Raw genomic sequence first — 22,023 nt, forward strand, 5'->3', positions numbered from 1 at the left:
GTCTTGCTTTACCCAAAAACGATGTAATATTCTCAACGTGAAGCCATAAAAGACTCATGGTTAACGCAACACTAGTGATGCAACCCATAATACACCATTTATTAAAGACTTTACTTTAAAACAGACCACACTTCAAACTGCAAGATGTTATAGAGGTTTAAGACTGCACTGTGTCACTTTTCTGACAGAGGACATGCCAACTGCTTGTTTCCATGGGGACGGTAATTGCCCTGCCATCAACTGATCGACAGCATATATTTCATATTTTTATTGCTCCAGAAAAAGAAGAAGAAATAGACTCCACTCTGCCGATCTGCCCTGTAACCTGTCACCTGCTTGTTTCCATGGAGATGAATAAGGTCAATGCCATACTGTGAAACATTCTCATCAAAGCAATAACATTTTTTAAGGAGACAATCAGTTTGTGGACCCTTTAATATTGTTTGTCACACACAAATAACACTGAAAATCTATCTTATTTTTTTTTAAATATTATTAGTTTATCATTATGTTATAAGACCTGCTTAATGTGCATCCTTATTCTCTTCAAACATCAGAATTATTAACCACATCCATTACGACGTCCATTAACTATTTACATTTTGGACCATGTCATGGAAAAAAACCACATAAACAGTTAATGGACGTCGCAGTTATGGTTTTTTGTGTTTTTTTTTGGACCATGTCACGTACTCTGCGGCGAGCTGGCCCAGGGTGTACCCCGCCTACGGCCCAAAGTCACTGGGATAGGCTCCAGTCACCCACAACCCCAAACGGGAACAAGCGGTAGAAAATGAACAAATGAATGGACCATGTCATGATGAAAACTGAGGCAAACATGAGCTGCAGTCTCTGATCCAGTTCTAACTTTCAGGAACTTTCTTCTTTCTCATGACAACTTCTACTGAGCGAGATGTTTGACTCTGACAGGTGCAGTATTGTGACGCTCTGTGTTATTCACCCGTCAGCGGCCAAACGTCTCCCATTGTTTTTATTAGTCTTTCCATTTTTAACCATGAACAGTCTCAGTAGAATCAATCTACATTTCCCAGAGTGCCAAAAAACACATTTAAAAACACAGCATTGTCCCGGGGCTGTTTTTGAGCTGTTATTGTTTAGGCCTCACAGGGACCTATAATTCACTTAAGGGACCAGGGCCACAAGCACCTCCCTTCTCTTTGCAGCATAAAAGGCCACCGAGCCCCGGATTAAAATGGCAAGTTTACCACGAAGAACAGGGAATAATTTGGGGAAAATCAGGTGGAATGTTGATTATTTTTAAGAGAACTAGAAAAAATATGATTTTGTGTCATATGGCAAGCTAGATTTATATTAGATTTACTGTTAGTGTTGTTAACGCAAATGGAAAATGAGTTTCGGTTTCCTTTTATGGATTTGAAGACATTTGACTGTTCAAAATGTCTATATTAATTTATTTTGAATTGTTAATTGCTATGGCAACGGCTCTCATTTTTTATCACTGTGAATTTCATGGAAATAATACATAATTTTGCTCAAATAATTGTTTTTGTGACTTGGAATCACTTTGGTCTCGACTAACGAGCTGTTACGACGCCTTTAAGTCGTCCTGGTGCAGACGACATTAAGGACTTGTGTTTGTTACTGCTCACTCTCCGTCGGGACCAATCACCTTTCAGGGACTCTCTTCTCCCTGGAGACGATGGATTTAAAGTGCTTGTGCATAACAACTGGACATGAAACATACGTATCAAAGACATTTCATGTTTATCACATAATACAAAAAAGCTAGACATTCTATTCTAAATCTGTTACAGATTTAGAGACTAAAGGCTACATGTGATTTTGAATGTTAAATATTTAGTTAGTCAAAAAGTTAATATTTGTTAACACTAAATTAATTCTAAATTACTTGCCATAATATTATTTCACCGAAGGTGACAAAACAATTTAACTGAATTAATTTAATGCTCCAACCGCCTCAAAAAGATGTTTGAGCCATCCTCAAACAGCTTTTTACGTTAGCAAGTTCTATTTGGTGGAGACACAACTCAAATATTCATTAATTTGGAAAGTTATATTGAAACAAATTGGTTCTGAAAAGCCAATGGCTCATACACAGTCAATGATGTGTTTATGCAATGTAATAATGCAGCTAATAAAATCTCTTATGCAAATGCAATCATTTTACAATACAAAACCTTATGAACCAAAACCAAAATATTCTTCTAATTATATTAAAATCGTTCACTTACCACAGTTGAATGGTGCGTGCAAAAGTATTGGATGTTTCAAAGTCAGGAGAAGCTTTATAACTTTGAGTCTTTGACGTAGTTTCGACGTAGAGGGGAGGATCTTATGTTTCTTTAGGGATATGTACGTACAAGTATTATATGTAGTGGTAAAAGTACAGTTACAGCCCATGAATAAAACAAACTTATTGAGACACTCAATACGTATTCAACTTGAGTCAAATATATTTCAGTACATGCCAGGTACATTTAGGTGATTGGGGCCTTTTTTGTTGAGCTCTGAAATATCATAATTGAACTTTTCAAATTATTCAATTCAAATCCATGATTTTACAACCAGTTTAGTTTTACTTATTTTTATTCCACCCAGAAATCACTTAGAGTTAATTGAATCAAACCCTAAAATGTAATACTAAAAATGATTTAAAAGAAAAAATAAGTCCATTCAGAAAAATAAACAGGTAACAGGTGTTTTTATTGAGCGATTATGTCACATAAGTTTAATTTATCATTCAGAAGATTTGATTTGGAAAGGCTGGTTACATAAGTGAGCTAAGGCTGTTGTTTGCTCATGGTGCCACGGTTGTGAATGATGGTAAAATCCTTGTAGATTTGATATGTCCTCTTGTTCCTGTGCAACAGTCTAGACAGTGAATATTGAGCTGGAGTAAAGGCCCATCTGGATACCTATTGACTGATGCCAAAGGTCACACATGTGTCAAAGTCTTATCCGTCTGGATCTTGATGTGTGCTTTCAGGCGCATCAATGTATATTCTCCTGCAGCGACACATGTCGTTGTTGTTTAGCTCTTCTTCCTTCCTTTAAACACACTCTGTTGCTTATTGCCACACACATGCAGAGCTGTTTAAACATCATTAAGAGGTGCACTATGTAACTTTTCTGGTGGGGGATCTGCTGTTTGTCTCTATGGTGATTGCCTCGGCTGGAACGTAGTGGCATTTAAAGGACAACTATTATGAATTATTTACTATTGTTATTGGCCTTTAAACATGCCTTTTTTCTTCATAGTTGTTAAACAAAGTGAAATTACTCTATATCAGACAAGGTTTTCCCATTACAACAATTGACTTTGGGCTCTACTGGCTGCAAAGGGAATTACATAGGGGAGAGAAACAACTGCTTGCTTTCCTCCGATATGCCAATGTAACAGTTGTAATGATGTGATTTGTGAAATGCTCAAAACGAGTCTGGCGATGATTTATGAACTTAAAATCTGTGCAGAAGATCAGGGATCAGGGATAATCAAACTAGCGTGGCTGAAGCTAAATGCAGCAGGTATGTTTTTGAAAAGCTCAGAAAAAGATGTGTCCTTTAATTGATCTGTTTTGCATTTATTCAAATACAGGTGTTTATAGCTAGCAAAACACTTTGATGGTGCCTCGTACTTCGGGCCAGGAGTCTCTTGAAAAAGATATGCAAAATCTCCATGGGACAGTCCTGCTTAAATCAATGTCAATAAATACTTACAGTATAAGTACATACAGATATTTAAAGTAGCAATGCTTCCCAATTCTCTGCGTTCCCTGGATTTGTGATTTAAAAAGCAACTCAAGAGTCACTCCAAGTCAAATTCATGTACTGTAATGTTGTTATTGTTAATGTAATCCATCATGTGTTATATAAGATAACATATGCCTTTATTTGTTCACACATGGGGAAATATTTGGTATATTTGTACTGTACTGTTTTGATTGTAGTCTGTGAAGCAGCCCTTGACTTCGCTCTGAGAAAAGTGCTACATAAATAAAGTTTACATACTCTGCATTCTGTCTGTGTCTATGAGCGTGGTCGCCTCTCCACAGGCCAGACCGGTAAATTGACCTGGTGGCATCACCGAGCCAATTTACCAATGAACCTTTCAGTCAAAGTAAAAACAGACCCTCCACCTGAAACGTTACATATTGCACAAGCTCAGATTTGTATTCAGACATAAGTTCACATTTAATTTGAGCATTTCCTGTTTTGCCTTTATTTTAGAGTTAGTTATTTTGATGAAGTTTACCAGATTGATGCATGATCATGTAAAGGCCCTTCAAAGCTTCAAGTACCACGGCTCATATGCGAGTACATTTATATTGACGTTTGTTAAATGAAACGACTAAGTGCTTGTGTTTGGATCCAGGCATCTCCCCCTGTTCTCGGCTGGAGGCAGACGCACAGAGACGCAGCATGTGCGCGCGAAAACCCAATATCCACTCTGGCACATATTACATTTGCGTATAGGGCCTGATGTTCTGTCCCATGTGAGCAAAAAAACAAAAGCCAATCTAAAATATTTGTATTGATGGAGTCATTAACACACATTGGGTGTGAGCTTTAGCTTTTATTAGACAGTGCCATGTGAAATTGATTCATTTGCTGCAGCTCAAACACCTCGGATTGGGTCTAATTTCTTGGGCATCCCTGAACAATTACATCTAACATGAGAAACCCTCAGAAAATAACAATGTTTGCGTTTCCTCGACCAAATAGGCTTTTAGGTTTGTCTTGGATCCAGCTTAGATTATTCTGTCTTTTCTTTCCGGCTCCATCTCCTCCAATACTACAACTACCAGTCTATAACGCCCCAATCACAGTAAACAAAACAATTGAGAGAAAAAACCTCTCAAACTGCTTTTGTGGTTCAAATATTTGTGGTACAGCTTGCATTAGCACAATAAAATGTTGTGTGAGACAGCGGTTTTGACAGCTGATAGAAGGAAAAATAGTCTGGCGAACTGCGGTTGTGATGCTGAAACCAAAATTACAGCAAGGACAAACCACAATCATGAATAGTGCTCACAAAACCACACACAGCATGGATTTATTGACCTGTGCGGTACTTTATACTGTCTGGACCTTGTGACAAAACAAATCTGTGCAAATCTTGTCAAGCATGTCGTTCTGAAACCATCCTTCATGTGGGAAAGGTAACGTGTCAGTGTGAACGGGCGTATATGTTTTCTGGCATTTTTACAGCATGCACTAACATTTATTTGAGTTTAAATTGTTTGTAGCTGAGAGGCGACAAGGGAAATTAAAGTGTAATACAAATATAACGGCACGTTTTTTGGCAGATACAAGTTCATGTACCACAAAATAGAGCAATCAGTCAAAAAGCAAAGCACATGGATAGAACAAAACAAGACCAAACAAGGCAAAATGTGTGTATTTTCTGAACGTAATTTTAAGTCGGTGTGGCATGAAACTATGAAATGAACGTAAATGATCAGGTAAAACATTTGTGAATGATAATTTTCAGTATTTATTGTGGAAATACAATATGATAAAAATCACATCATGACGACAAATCCGTGTTATGGCAGTTAAAATTAGTCATATGCAGATTTTATGTGTGATATATTGAGAGCATAAGTTTAAACACTAATATAAATAATATGTTTTATCATGTGTGGATTTGAAAACTGACTCTGACCCTCTCATTACATCAAGAACCTGAACCAAACACTTAGGCGCTCTAGGTAAACAGTGTGTGGTCATTGGTGGTATTGGTTAACCCACCAGTTTTCCACAATTTACTACAATTACTGCCCACAGAATATGCAGTAATCTCCGTCACAGTCCACAGTCAGCTGTTTGTCTGTTTCCACTGCTCTTCTCCGTAATTAACTCAACATAATTATAAGGGCCTTAATCCGGGGTGGCAGGACCGCGCACAAAACAGCCCTACAAACAGTTGTATTTGGCTTTCACTTCCTAATGGAGATAATGAAGAGATCCCCACTAAGCAATGGAAATGAGTTTTATTCCTGCGACAGCCTGCAGAGTCAGCCCCAGCTGTGTCAGATCATTCAGATAATCCACTTCTTAAATATCAGTTCGTGGCAACAACATCATTACTGTTTATTACAGCTCTATTACCACACACACAGAAAGCTTCAGACGCACACAATCAATGTTCATCAGCTCAAACTCAAAGGGGTTAAATAAAGGTTAGAAACATAAATAAATGTTTGAGTTCATGAGATTTCTTGTGCATTATATTTGCCATGTAAGATAAATAGATATAACTCACCGAAACCATACTGAAACTGAAAGAAATACTTGAGTTAACATTATTTTCAGGTATTTTTATGTTTTAATGTGGACATATTTAGTGCATGGAGATCCACAACAAGCATTTTGACTTGGGAAAGGTGTGTGCACATTTCCCTTTGGTTGCTCAGAGACTTCATGGATGTGCGCTCCTGTCTCCAGGCCATTTGGCACAACATTTAAACGGTGGAGCTGGAGCTTATACAATAGTTGGCCTAGTTAGTGTGTGGAAGTGTCATGTAGCTGTTATTAAGCAGAGGGGAAAGCGCTTGGCTCTTCCCCTGCACTTTCTACAAATGACAGAGTAGGCACTTGGACCTGCGTTAAGTGACTTGCCCTTTTCTCATGAGCCAAATGTATGTATGTAACGTGACAATAACTCGCTGCGATCAAGGACTGGACTGAAATTATAATTGACATTCAAGGATTTTTGAATATGTTTTGACCAAATTTCAACATAATGACAGACTTTGTGGGACTTTTATGTCATATTAGTAGATAAATTAGTTTTGCCGAACTTTTAATACTTTAACTATATGTGCGACTTCTATTTTTTATTTGCTCTCTGGTCCTGTTTTTTGTTCTGTGTTTTGTGTGTTTTCATAGTTTAAAACAAAAAACAAAAAAACACAATACAAAACATAAAAATTGCCAAAAATATATATGAAGTAAAATAGCCTGTTAAACATTACAATTATGCTAAGTAAAAATATCATGAAATCTACTAGTTTAGTTTAATGAACGAGATAACGTTTTATAATATTTCCTGAATACATTTAAGCAATCCAATTTTCTGAAGTTTTATACTGTATTTTCTGGACTATAAGTCGCACTGGCGTATAAGTCGCACCAGCAAAAAAAAAAAAAAAAGCATAACAGAGAAGAAAAAAACATACATAAGTCGCACTGGAGTATAAGTCGCACCAGCAAAAAAAATGTATAATAGAGAAGAAAAAAACATGTATAAGTCGTACTGGAGTATAAGTCGCACCAGCAAAAAAAATGCATAATAGAGAAGAAAAAAACATGTATAAGTCACACTGGAGTATGAAATGTGGTTGCAAGTATGAAAATAACAAATAATATCACATATAAGTCGCTCTGGAGTATAAGTATAAGTATATAAGTATAAATATATATGTATAAGACGCACCCCGGCCAAAACTATGGACAACATGCTTCATCTGTATGTAAAGAAGATGTGAGACAGGCTTCTACTCTGACAATGTTCAAATCTAAGCTAAAAACAGTTTTGTTTAGCTGCGCATATGACTGAAAGGATTTTTTCTTTGCACTCTTCTCTTTTGTTTGTGATTTTATTAGTTTAGAAAATCAGTTGGATTGATAATTTTTAATTTAGTTAATTTTATTGTATTTCTGTTTCTGTCATTTCTTTGTGATTTGAATGCATTTTTCCTGCTGTGTGAAGCACTTTGAATTGCCCTGTGTATGAAATGTGCTCTACAAATAAACTTGCCTTGCCTTGCCTTGCCTAAATCACTGTGCTAATCAACAAACGCCCTGTAAATTCCCATTAGGAAATCAGGAAATGGTTAGCTTTCCCGACCCATAAGCATTTCTTGTTCTCGCACAATGCCTGCTCCATGACACTGCACACTTGGACACCAGCGGTGATCAGACCACATTTATTGACACGTGGGGTATTTTTACACTCGGGGTCACTGTCCAATCCTGACTGGTGCTGCTGCGGGACTCCATTGTAACTCCACGGGCCGGAACAAACACCTGCCATCGCTCGCAGAGTAATTATACACAGTGGGAGAGAAAGTGTGGCCCTACATCAGGAAGGGAAACCACAGGGTTTTGGTGCATGATTTGAGAGCTACACTAGAGAACAAAGCACGCTCAGTATAATATTATGAAGATGATATTGTTTGTGTAAGAAAGCAGGATTTCAAATATCCTTCAGTTATAGAAGAATGGAAATTAATTGAAATTTCTGAGTCCATATTTCGTCAACACATTGTGGGGTAAAGTGGTGCAGCACAGCCAACAGTTCAACCACTGACCATATGGTAGACAGTTCAAATCCCTGGGTTATAGCATAGTCTTCAGTATAGTGGCTTTTGCAAATTGAAAGGGCCTTCAGTGTAAAAATCAGCCAAGTCACCGGGTAACTGATGCGCCGAGACAGAAAATGGGAGACTAAATGTAAAAAAAAATATATCTCAACTAAGAGAAAAAAACAACAGTACATCATAAGGGATAACGTTGCCTTAAGCGGTAGCATATAGCAGCCTTTTGAACTCTTTGGAGCGTTGTCCCTCCAGGCCAGTTCTGCCCCTGTCCAGCTGGCTCTGAGGGAAGCAGGGTCAGCTCTTCGCTTCAGCTTTTCTCTTCAGCGTGACTGTGTGTCTCTGTGGTTACTGCTACCACAATAAGTGCTGATGGAGAGATGGAATTCAAGCAACTACTTCCAACAAAGTAGGAAAAAACAATAGACTATAGAGTTCAAACTTTTGACGCCAAGTATCGCCTAAGAAAAGTTTAAACTTATCTATAAGAGGTCCAAACTAGGACTAACCCAAGTTTAAATAGGGCTACTCTACATGGACCAACACAAATGTGGACTAAAATGTGTAAAACGACAAAGTAAACACAACAATAACTGCATGAGAATCAACGTACCATCAGTGACACCAGTTCCACAGTTTGAGAACCACTAGAGAGCAAGGAATTGTACCACCAAACAAATATCTATGCTGTGTAACTCTGGGAAATACAAAGACAGCTTGCCATGATTCAAATTAATTACAAGTACAAACACTATTGTGTGTCATGAAAGTTTCCTAATTGGTGCATCAAACCCAGTGAGAGCCCAGTGTAATGAGGAAGTGAAGCGTGGCCACACAGGCTATAGGGTCTTTGTTTATTGTCATTAATATTACTATTATTACTAAAGGAATGTCCAGCCACTGCAGCAGTTTAGGCCGTCATTAAAATAACTATTTATTTATGTTTTTGTCCTCTGAAGTATGGCAGATTAGACTTTATATTTCGCTAAAACATATTGAACGTGATTATACTTCAGAGTTTACCATTTACTATTTTGACTGTCTTCCCGGAGTTGGACAATTTTGTTGAAATCTATATTTGTTGTTCCTGTTTGAAGTAATCCCACAACTGTTACCTGGCAACCATACTGTAAACAAGGGCCAAAATCCACATAAATTATAGAATAGTTATGATCTGACAAATTATTGTTTAGAATATCAGAAAATATGCATTTTCGATTGAATGTCTCTATAATCCTGCTCAGAGTGTAGTCTTGCATATTTAACCCACATTCAATCCTACCAAACAAGGAAATAATTAGAAAAAAAAAACTTGATGTATTTATGCAGTAGTATTTTATATTTAAAATTTTGTCTTTTGTATGATTTGCTTAATACTTTTATCAAATGTCTCTTAATGGCTTTCTTTTCCATTGCCATTGATAAAGCAGTATCTGACCTCTGATTAAGCCCTGCTGTGGAGAGATTTGTTTAAACCTTAATCTTGGTTTGAGATGTCGGATGAGCCCCTGATGAGAAATGATTCAAAATGACAGTTGTCTGATGCATCAGGCTTGACAAGCTGGCTAATACCATGGATGTATTATATTATCGGCTAATACTCACCGCAAACGCTACTCTAATCTGTGATCCTGTTTTTATATCGTTTGGTGATGTTTAACAGGGTCATCCTATGGAAAGCTTTGCACAGAAAGAACTGAACCGACATCGACCTGTTGAAAACTAACGCTGGAGCCACAGCTAACGAAGAGCTTGGAGAAGAGAGATGACAATTGCTGACTGAAGTTGTTTACTTTATAATACTAGTATAAATATGATATAATAATAGTACTTCTGTTTAGTGTTCGTTAAATCCGGACATATTTTTGATCCATTTCATTTTAGCACATTTTTTAAACTATTTTTTTAGATCAACCTTTAACAAACAACATAGAGGGGCAAAAAAATAAAGATACGAACAAACAATAACAGTAATACAAAAACTTGACGATAACAATAGACATTACAAGATAAGTAGGCAGAGTTAATTAGATCTTGAGTATTATTAGCCTAGAGTCCTTAAAGTGCATATGACAGGTAAGACTACACACTCCACTAAAGCGCAGTGAGCATGGTTACATTTACTACTTTGTCAGACCTTTTGCACAGTTATCCTCAGCCCGACAAATCTGGCAAAGTTTACGATGTTGCTTCCCGGACCGACATGAGCAGCAAACACGACAATGACAGAGGAAACTCCAATGCACTGTGTCATCCCCTTTTGTTTGGATACTACACGTTGCACTTGAAGACATTACTTTGTTGAATATATTTGGTTGCTCCTCGTCTAAGTCCCCAGGAGCCAGAGCAGCTTGTTGCATGGCGACAAGCTCCAGGTATTCACTCTTCCATTAAATCGAGCTGATAAAGTTTGGTTTGTGCACTTTCCTTTTAATGAGAGTGCGTTTTACTGATAAAAAGGCGAGTGCAATTAGTTTTGTAATGTTTTGGAGTCTACTCTTTGAACCTTTATGCCCAATATGGTTACAGCAGAAAAATAACATTCAATAGCTTGCACTAATAGTCTTTAGGTTCTTTTTTGGGCAATGCCACAGTTGGTGTATGAGAGTGCCAGTTAAACCACAGTCATGCCTGCAGGAGTCTGGGACGTTACAATTAATCTAGTGAATTGTCTGTGGAGTGGTATAAGATCTAGACACAGTTGTATCCATTTATATCTAACACATTTTGAAACATAGTTAGATTGACTAAGTATAGTCTCCCAGTGGTCTAGATCGCTTTCCTGTTGTTCTGCGCTAGTTCCACCACAGTCAAAGAAATCCTTGCACTATAGCTACCAGTAATACACTTTGGAAACTGCTTTACAACCATTAGTGATAGATTGAAAACAAAATAAATATATATAGCTTTATTTACCTCCATTTCTGCACATAAAATCAACAAGAACAAGTGTGTTTAATGTAAAACCATTAAAAGACAAGAGGACCACACAACTCACCAGGATAAAAGTAGGTCTTAAGGAGTTAAAATACTCCACTCAGACCTGGTTTACACTTATACTGCAGATGTTACCGTTATATTGTACACAGTAGATCCTCACATGAGAAACATTACAGTCCATTGCATCAAAGGTATCCGAGGAATCCGGTGTCACTCATCACACTGTCTGTCATGGAAAATACAGTGATGCCAACCGTCAGATGAATGGAGTGAACGAGCTTGACCGGACACTTAAAACCTGGGACTCACGACAGATGATCCCTTTGATCTTTGATGAGACATGTTTTTTTTTACATTTTACAGTGTACTCATGCTATACTTATAAATTATTACTTTGGCAAAATGTGAAGCTGTTTCATCGCTTTATGTTTCCGTAAACGTGACATCAAAACATGAATTGACTCATAAGAGCGATTGCTAAAGACAAAATTAAAAGGATGGCACTGTAAAATACTGTTAATTATACTTCCATGATGAGTTGGGGCTGGTCCACTGTCGCCCCCTGTTGGAAAGATCTGTACTGCTCCTACACCTCAGAATAATTTGCGCCGTCTACCCGTATGGTGTTAGACTTTTCTCAGCACTCTCTTGCATATCTGAATATGCTCAGTATTTAATTTGATGGCATGAGACAAGAAAAACACACAGAGGGATTGAAAATTGGATGTTAGAAATACATTATTTATAATGTTTGTAGTTAAACAAAACATTGCAAGAAATAGCCCATATGAGTCACGTTGATATCTTAGCATTCTTTAAAACATTCATGAACATAACATTATATGGTCATTTGTTAAGTGTACTGCAATTCTATACAATTAATGTGAAGTGTAGTGTTTTTAAATAAGAGAGGGAGCTGTAGAGACTGTGTTTGAATGTAAATTGATGGCTATTTGGATGTATTTTAATTGTATGTGTTAACCATGGTGCTAACCTGCCTGGCAACCACTCTTAAAAATGTACAAACATATGGACTCAATGTAATATAATAATGTAAAAAAACAGCCAACATTATGTAAACAACAACCAGAGTTAATTGTAATTCCTTTCAACCGCGTCAAAGGTGGAAAGATGAGATTATGACTAGACTCGGCTTTACTCCCACTTGATCTAAATTCATGTGGATAAAGGAACATTGAGGTCTGCTTGGTTGACTCCGCTGTACTGTTTGACACAGAGGCTGCGTCAAAGCACCCCGGGCATCTTCAGTGTGACTGCTCAGCCTCGCGCGACTCTTTGGTGCTATATGTTTCACAGGGAAGGCCAAAGTCACCGCTGCACAGAGAGAACGTGCTGCTGTGCTGTGCCCACAGTTTGAACCTGCATCCTCCAAAACAGCAGATGCTACAGACGCCAGCTGGTCTAGAAATGTGTAGGAGGATGAATTAAAATGCTGAGATGACTGCTGACACCACATGACCCATAGAAACATTTACCGATTTTGACACAGGATTTTGTGAATTGCACTCTCGAAACAGTATTTGTGATTTGTCGGCAGTGTCGCACATCTCTGCTTTCTTATTCGTCTTTGCACCACATTCTCATTCTTTATTGTGACTGCACCAAGGAACTTTTTTGGTAAGGACATCTCAGCTGCCCGTCTCCATGGAGATTATGTTGCATTATCCGAATGTTTCAGAGTGTACTCATTTGATTATATAGGCTCACAGTAAATGAGTGAGGTTGAATGACTCAGTTTTGAACTTGTTGCACTGATGTATTAATAGAGTTTATAATAAATGTGTTATGCGTCGAAAAGCGCAACTGGGGACGGGAGCTGAAAACTAGTACTTGCTATAAACTCTATAAACTTTGCTTCGTAACTATGTCTGACCGCATTGTCCCTGCAAAATAAACAAATACATAAATTCAAATTATGGCATTAAACGTATCTCCTGTCGGCCTTGGAAAAAAGTATGCCATGCCACCAGGCCAAGACATAGTGCAAGGAATGTTTGGGCAAAAAACAAAACTGGAATTGAAATCAAAATTAGTGTTTGATACCATACTGTGTGTGATTCCAAGTAAATCAATAGACCATTCTCAGTCACATCACATTCTTTTTGTACTGGAAGGCAAAACGTTATCAATTAACAGCTGTTTCTCTCATTTAGAGCTCTGGACACAATTTTAGCCTGATTATCTTCTGATTTTCAGTCGTGCTTCGTCAGTCCCTGTCATCTCTAGGCACGGAGTTTATTTGTAGCGTCGTACAATTAGTACACAAGGTAAACCTAAATGCTTCACACAACAGGAAAAAATGCATTAGAATCACAGAGACATGAGAGAAATCAAAAAACAGTTTAAGACATAAGAGATCTTTTGATGAAAATAGATGCAGCTGCTTCAGTCTCGTTGTGTGGGGCCTTTCTGTGTGGAGTTTGCATCTTCTTCCTGTGTCTGCTTAGGTTTTCTCCGGCTGCTTTCAAATCAAATCAAATCAATTTATTTTTGTAAGGCCCAAAATCACAACAACAGTTGCCTCTGAGGGCCACAGGGAGGAATTAATCAACAATGTCTGTGGTGGCGATGAAGTCAGACAATGTCTGCGGTGGCGATGAAGTCAGACAATGTCTGTGGTGGCAAGGGACGATGTCCCAGGGTCCTCTGTCCTTAGACTCTCCTTCTCGGCCAGGAAAAACTACAAAAAAACCTCTTTGGGAAAAAAACGTAGAAACCTGGAGGAGTTCCAGTGAAGGAGAGATCCGACTCTCACAGACGGACAGACGGACACGAGGAGACTGGAGCTGGACCCACTCTTCAGGTAGAAGAGGGACCGTCTGAGTCGAGCTGGACCCACTCTTCAGGCAGAAGAGGGACCGTCTGAGTCGAGCTGGACCCACTCTTCAGGCAGAAGAGGGACCGTCTGAGTCGAGCTGGACCCACTCTTCAGGCAGAAGAGGGACCGTCTGAGTCGAGCTGGACCCACTCTTCAGGCAGAAGAGGGACCGTCGGAGGCGAGCTGGACCCACTCTTCAGGCAGATGAGGGACCGTCGGAGGCGAGCTGGACCCACTCTTCAGGCAGATGAGGGACCGACTGAGGCGAGCTGGACCCACTCTTCAGGCAGAAGAGGGACCGTCGGAGGCGAGCTGGACCCACTCTTCAGGCAGATGAGGGACCGTCGGAGGCGAGCTGGACCCACTCTTCAGGCAGATGAGGGACCGACTGAGGCGAACTGGAGCCACTCTTCAGGCAGATGAGGGACCGTCCACACAGGGCAGGGACCACTTCACCAGGGGAGGGGCATCTGGGTCCACAGGTCCTCAGGAGTGAGAGAAAGAAAAGAAGGCGGTGAACAGTTTGCAAGTGGAATCAAAAAATAAACATTGTTTGATAGCATAAGTAGTCAGAAGAAGAAGAGGATAGTGCTCAAGCTGTCATACTTCCCCCAGCATAGTTACTCCTAGGGCAGCGTAGCTGAAGCTGTGGGTTTATCTTTCTGTTCCTAACTACTCTGACCATAAGCGATTTCGAAGAGGAACGTTTTAAGCCTGGACTTAAATGAAGAGACTGTGTCAGCAGATTTAACATGGGTCGGGAGCTGATTCCATAACACAGGAGCTTGGTAGCTAAACGCTCTACCTCCTACAGTACTTTTAGAGACTCTTGGCTTTGATTTCCCCTACAACTAAAAACATGTACAATAGGCAATAGGGGTCAGGGCTCACCTGCAAAAGAGATACTTAATCTCAATATAACTTTCCTGGTTAAATGAAGATCAATAAAATAAGATTAACGAGAGAGCTGCACAAACAATGGCAATATTGAGGCTCAAGGTGTTATTTCTGCCTAAACACCAACTGTATTGTGTAATGCAAAAAATGCAAACTACTTATTCACCTCCAGTCAAAGCTTAAGTACATCACACATAAATGAAGGCGCTCATTGTGTAAATCAGCCATCCTCCTCTTTTCCGCCTGTGTCTGACGTCCTCATCTGTTTAGACACGGCAGCTCCCACTGACACAAGTTTTACTTGGGAAGTGTGTCAAATTGTGTGTCAAATTTCTTCACCTCTGTCAGAATTTGGTCCATTTAAGTTGCCTGACCCGCCCACATTCTGTTCGAATGCATCTCGGTCTGGAATCGAACCATTGAGGGGCGTCAAAAAAAACGTTCCAGCATTTACCGGCCAACCACCGCCGCTAATTTGTGTCACGTGTCTCTCAAATGCGGAAGACATCTCTCAAATATTTTCGGAACTTTCAGAACTAAATATATAACTTCATTTACCTCAGATTTACAGAGTTTAGTGCGTCGCTTGTTGACTCAGCAGAAGTCAGCAACGTTTCTCAGTCTGTGTTTCTTTTATCCTTTCCTCGTAATCCACCATGTTTGTTTGGACACGAACGGACAATGCGTTTTTCTGATTGGGTAATCTGCCTGTCAATCACTCCCTTTGGAAATTGGCGGGACTGGGTTGGATCCCAGACCCTCAGGTTTTGTAAAGTAGTCTGTCAAAACGTGTTGGGAATGGCTGGTCAGGCAACCATTTAAGAGTCTCCTGAGTGAGTTTGCATCACAGCTAGCCTATCACAGCAAGTCACTGTTTAACCAATGAAAAGTCAGGGTTTTTTTTTCAAGGTTTTCTCTCTTCTATCAACAGTTGCACGTCACAGGGGCAGAAAAGGCGAGCTTCAGGAGGAAAAGCGACCTGTATAAGCCGAGCAGTCACTCTTGTAGCGTGCACTCTAACCTTTATGCCACCTGTGAACCTCACCTTTGTACAAGTCATGGAGTCAGTGAGGATAGTTGAGAATTTGACAGGGACTTTTAGTTATTTTGCTCAGGCCTTGTATGACTCATTTATTTGTTATTTTTGATCTGCTGTGTTAAAATGATCAGAGCGTACACATAAAAAGACTGTACAGAGCTGATACCGGTGCTGTCCTTTAACACACACTCTCTATAGGTCTTAGTCTGATGTTTGTTGTGTTTGTTGTGATGTGTTGAGCTTTATCTGGCCTGCATGTTGGAGGCAGTGTGCTCCGATGTGGCTCCGCGAAGCTTGTTGACACATGCAAAAGATCCTTGACCCGGGTGACGACCAAAGTTCATGCTTTAATGCGCTGCGCTTTGTGTGTTTTGCAAGAAGGAAAACTGTTTTGTTCAGCGATGCACCAACACAGTTTACACTTTAGTTTATGCAGAGCCTCTGGGGCTGGAAATATGTCATAGTCAAGCTTAATTTAACACTAGAGCAGGTCATTGATCAAATAAGGCACACATAAATTGTAATTTTAGTATAACTGTTTATGTAAGCCTATTGGTGGGAATGAGCCAATAACAGTGGGTCAATAAGAAGGCTTTTGAGGATAAGCCTTTTACAGCACTATCTACCCATGACACTAAACCGATGTATTTGCTAAGTAATCATGCGCCACTATGAAGCAAACTCTTTGAGACAATAAACAACTTCAGAAAATTTGATTTATTCAGAAATGGTCAGAGGTAGAAAGTACTTTTGTTAAACGTACAGTAGATCAGAGATATGGGCATTGGAATAAAAATGATACTGATTGTTTCCAATGGACCAAAAATCTGATCATTATATCTAGCGTTGTCATGATTATTGAAATGTCATAAACAGATACATCTGATGTGAGTAATATGATGTATTTATGATTGTTCAGCTGGTCTAGAAATGTGTAGGAGGATGAATTAAAATGCTGAGATGACTGCTGACACCACATGACCCATAGAAACATTTACCGATTTTGACACAGGATTTTGTGAATTGCACTCTCGAAACAGTATTTCTGATTTGTCGGCAGTGTCGCACATCTCTGCTTTCTTATTCGTCTTTGCACCACATTCTCATTCTTTATTGTGACTGTACTATGCACCAAGGAACTTTTCTGGTAAGGACATCTCCATGGAGATTATGTTGCATTATCTGAATGTTTCAGAGTGTACTCATTTGATTATATAGGCTCAGAGTAAATGAGTGAGGTTGAATGACTCAGTTTTGAATTTGTTGCACTGATGTATTAATAGAGTTTATAATAAATGTGTTACGCGTCGAAAAGCGCTTAAAGCTTAAAGTCCCAAAATGTAACTACCAAAAATAAAGCATGTTTTCCCCCCAGTTTGAATGTCTACAAACATAAAAACATCAGCGGACTTGCATCTTCACCAACCTGACTCGAACTTGGCCTGACGGAACCTCCTTCTGGTTGAAACATTGTTCCTTTGGCTATTATATTTCACAGTAGGGCATAAAAAAACGTTTTGTTTCCATGGAACCATGCAGGTGACGTGGCCCCTCCAGAAAGTGACATACTATTTGTAGCCGCCGTATACCGGTACACCCCATACCACTATGTGTCATTGTAACTCAGTGTGGATGGAACACTCACACTATTTAATATAACATTAGAAGCACCATGATGATGTATGAAGGATATTGTCATTCATGTTACTAGAGTATTTTGAACTTCTTTGAGCAGGAACACGTGTCTGAGAAACCACACACACTTTGTGGAACCAGAGTGGCTCAGGTAGAGGACCTTTGGCCACAACACTATAGCTTTAATGTAATTGGTTACTTCTGATCATGACAGCAACATTTAAAAGTAATCTAGTCTTTTTAGTCTTTCACCATAGACTTTATAAGAACCCACACGCTCAAGTTGTTCACTTTTTACTCTATAGAACATTCAAATACACAATCCCAACATGAATTCTCCTCAAATGAAAACGATCCCACTGAAGCCGGGGGTCCGCGCCTCTCTCCACAGCACCTCCCCTTTGCTCCTACGTCACACGGGCACAAGGAGCGCGTGCGGCGATCGGTGCGTCTCGCGCTCACACAGCCCATGTGCCAACTGATGTCAACTGCCTCCAGAGCCGCCGCGACACCGCCGTACATCACTTTTCCTCACGCACCGGCCGCGCTCCTCTCGCTTTCCCGAGGCCGGCCGCAGATCGTTTATTGCCAAAGTTGGATTTTATGGGAGACGCGTGAAGTGAGAGGAATTATCGCGCTGCCAGATGCTGCACAGAGATGAGCGGCTCTGAACCACGACTCAAGGAATTCTGCGTAACTGTCCCAGGTATTTATTTGATTTACATTTTGACCGACTCCTTTTTAGTTATTTACGGCAGTTCTGAGAAATGTAAATAGTCAGCAATGTTACACAACCGCAGATAACAGCAGTTAACAGAGTCTTTTAACTTTGACTTTTGGACGTGTTTGTTGGTTTTGCGCGTCTGTTTTTTCATTGTTTTGGAGGACTCCGCTTGAAAGTGTGATCATTTATTGAAACTCTGTCATGTGGAGTGAAATGATGCGTGCCTGACCCGCACACTGACCAGCCTGGACGCGTGAGGGTGTGGACGTAAACCTCTTTAAATGACTTCCACGCGCACTTTCTCGTTACAGATGTTCTGCACCTGCAATTCCCTTTAACGCAAAACTCTTTTAAATCTGTTTTCTGTGAGCCAAAAGCGCTTTAGCACCGACACACTCCGTTCCAAATGCACAATAAACGCTGTTCTAAGAAGATTACAGAGAGAGGATTAAATGTTGTTTGGTAAATTTAACAAGTGTTTGTTAACAGTAATGACTTCCGCCATAAAGATTAGACATGGGGCTTCTCATGTTACGTTTGCTGTATGTTGCTGCTGTTGACAGAGACTTTATGAAGCCTACAGCACTGTGTCATTATCTATGCATTGTGTTTACCTTGTGCTCTGCTTAATCTCCCTTGAAAGCCAAAGAAAATTCATTGGCATTACAATACACTGACAGTATTCCCATCTGGGTCTTCGCCTACAGAGACAGGGATGTATACTATGTGCATGTGCAGTGTAACCAACTTGACAGCTCACGGGTGCAGCATCTGGCAACTGTAGAATCCAAAACAGTTCACCCGCTGGTCAGCTGACTTTAGAAGTGTCTTAAACATATCTACTGTTATGGGGTAAAGGCTCTACTTAAAATAAATCTGTATATATCTCACTTTAAATTCAAATTCTGTGCCTTAATTGTCCATTCGGGGACAGGGTTGCTCAACTTAAAACAAGTAATTTTCCTTGTTTTATGTCTTATTTGGCCTGTGCAATCAGACCTAATACATTTTTAATTGGGATCAAGATTAAGTCATTTAAAATTGTCGGTGATCTGCTTGCAGCTGCAGGAAGTTCAGACTTTGGAATAAAAAAATGATTGTTTTATGTGTTTAATTGGCTCTGGTTGATTAACGTGTTGTTTTTGAGAAGATAAGCTACTGTAAGATTATAATACGATTCCAACAGAAAATGGTAGTGATCATTATTCTGTTCTTCTTAATTTTTTAAATCTTCTGTATGTAATATTTTTAGTGTTGCAAAAAGAACACCCGTTTTGTTTTGGCTTTCTGTAGTCACCGTTACGATCCCTCTCATCCTTTCTGCTTCTGTCCTTTCCTCTGACACGATAACTGCATGTCCTTGTTCATCACACCCAAGACCATGGTCATCTTTTGTGACCTCTTACACAAGACATGCAACATCTAACCCCGGCCTCCTCCTCCAATATCTTCACTTCATCTTTGTGTCCAAACCATCTCCATACACCGTTTGACGTGTGCTGTCTTCTATTATAGTTTATTTTGGCATTTTGAAACACTTTTGAACAGCTACTTTGGACAGTCCTTGCAGGTGTTAATGAGTGATCCTTATCAGCTCCTTATCAGATAAACTTGAGGAGATTCGAGCTGTTGAAAACGTGTCTTGTCCGTCGGTCTCGTGTGAGTTTGAGTGGCAGGTGCTCACTCAGGTGCTCACTTAGATCATCAAACATGCAGCCAATGCACAGGCGCTTCAATTTAAATAACAAGCACATTATACAGGCATTCAGTGATATCATTGTGAACCTTTTTTTTTATTTTTATTTGATGATTAATACTAACTCATTATGGTCTGCTTGCTTCTTTTTGTTGCTACGTGGCTTGTTTGAAACACGCATTATTTCATATTTTGTGTTGGTGGTAATACTCATTTTGAGCAACTGTATTTAGTAACAGTTACTGTTTCATTTGGTGGTATTGAAAGTACAGTCACTTTCCTAAAAAGGAATAGACTGCTTTAAACTGCATGGCACGAAAAAGGAGAAAACGCAGCTCGTATGATTTTTCCTTCTCTAATCAGTGGTAAATAAATGCATATCAAACAATGCCACAAACATAAAACAGTTTTAATAAATGACATGTTTTTAAACTGTTATATACAGTAATGCAACTCCATGTGAAAGTATTCTAAGTATTCATAACACAGTACTCTGATTGGCGCATGTAACAGAATACATTACAAAATTAATTTGAATGCAGCAGTAGTTAGTATTCTTCTCACTGTATCACTGTAAACACATTTGTAGGTTGGGTTCCAACTCAATCTGTGTTTTTCAAGTCTTCAGCAAAGCACAGGTCAATCGCAAATGCTATTTGTATTCCAGCCTATGAAAATTAATAAATTGCGAGAAAGAGCAATCGATGTGAAAATAATCTCAACCAAAATTGAATAAAGGTGAGAACTAATCAAAGTTTCTTGATGAACAATATAATATCTACTGCTGAAAATATCAAAGTGCTGAATAATACAAGGGGCACTGGGTTGCTTTGTGCTTTATACTTGCAAATACCAGGTCAAGTATATAAGAGTACAAGAAATTCTGCCGTCAAATGGCCGGGCTTTGACCTCCAGGGGCCGTAAGTAGCACTCTGATCTTTTCACCCTTCCTCACCATAGTTTCTATTTACGACTGTTCTACCCCAGCCACCGGCAACGGAAAGCATAACATTTCTCCATCTTTTCCAGGCTTTAGTTAGAGTTGAATAAAGGTATGTATCTGTAGCTTTGGTGGAACAAGCGGTGCTGACATTTTAAAGCGATATAACCTCACAATTCCCTGTTTTTTAAGCTTCAATGGAAATTTCTGCCCCAGGAAATGTCACAGTTTTCTGAAGAAATCACATGTAAACTATCCATTTATATCTGTAGAGTTTTTGAAGCTTTTCTATTGTATTAAAGAGCACAGGCTTTCTTTTTCTGCGTCTAGTGGTCCCTGGAGCCAGTCAGTAGCACATTGTAAGTGGCAAGATGAATGATGTAACTGTCATATTAATAGGTCTATAAATTGTCTTATATTCTTTATATTATATGGCTGGAAGTGAGACAGTAAAGTGAAAAGCTTTGGAATAGGAACAAGCTGCAATACCGTGAATTACGTTTTAGATTATACATTCTATAAGGGAACATTTTCTGTAATTTATTTGTCTTTTCTGTGCTGAATGACAAAATGGACCAATCAGAGTTAATTTGTCAGGTCAAATACATAAATTGAATGGGTTGAACAGCTGCTTAGCAAGAGCAGGTCAAAGAGGATAATGGAAGTAAGAACAGCATGTATTTGGGTCACTACACATCTGGCGGAGAGTAATGAGCGATACAGCTGATAAGATTTGACTTAAACAAACATATCTCAACATTAGAGCACATAATCAAGTATTTGCTGTCTGTTTTGTCTTACAAACGCTGAAAATTGGACACCATTCACAATATGAGCCTGTTTATGGAGGAATACTTAAGCTTTTCAACCATTAAAACACTCCCTCCCTTTTGTTCTCAACATGTGGGTGTTTTACTTTAATAGAAGCTTCATCTCTAAGCTAGAGGCAACAACTTTATCTATTTTACAAATGCTCCTAGATCCCCCTG

The 22,023-nt window shown here is 39.2% G+C and overlaps 1 protein-coding gene and 1 long non-coding RNA gene across 2 annotated transcripts in view; one reads left to right on the forward strand and one right to left on the reverse strand.

Annotated features, from left to right (window-relative positions):
- The window catches only part of LOC140358394 (uncharacterized), a 181,962-nt gene that overhangs the window by 64,087 nt on the left and 95,852 nt on the right, over positions 1–22,023 (reverse strand). The gene's annotated exons all lie outside the window — the stretch shown is intronic.
- Positions 18,239–22,023, forward strand: part of gcgra (glucagon receptor a) — a 45,723-nt gene continuing 41,938 nt past the window's right edge. The window contains exon 1 of the mRNA XM_072443209.1: positions 18,239–18,380. The gene's annotated coding sequence lies outside the window, so the exon portion shown is untranslated. The remainder of the gene's footprint in view (positions 18,381–22,023) is intronic.

The sequence above is a fragment of the Eucyclogobius newberryi genome, unplaced genomic scaffold (assembly GCF_026437365.1).
Source record: "Eucyclogobius newberryi isolate DKJ021-1_F unplaced genomic scaffold, fEucNew1.0.hap1 SCAF_13, whole genome shotgun sequence".
In the NCBI taxonomy this organism is placed as follows: domain Eukaryota; kingdom Metazoa; phylum Chordata; class Actinopteri; order Gobiiformes; family Gobiidae; genus Eucyclogobius; species Eucyclogobius newberryi.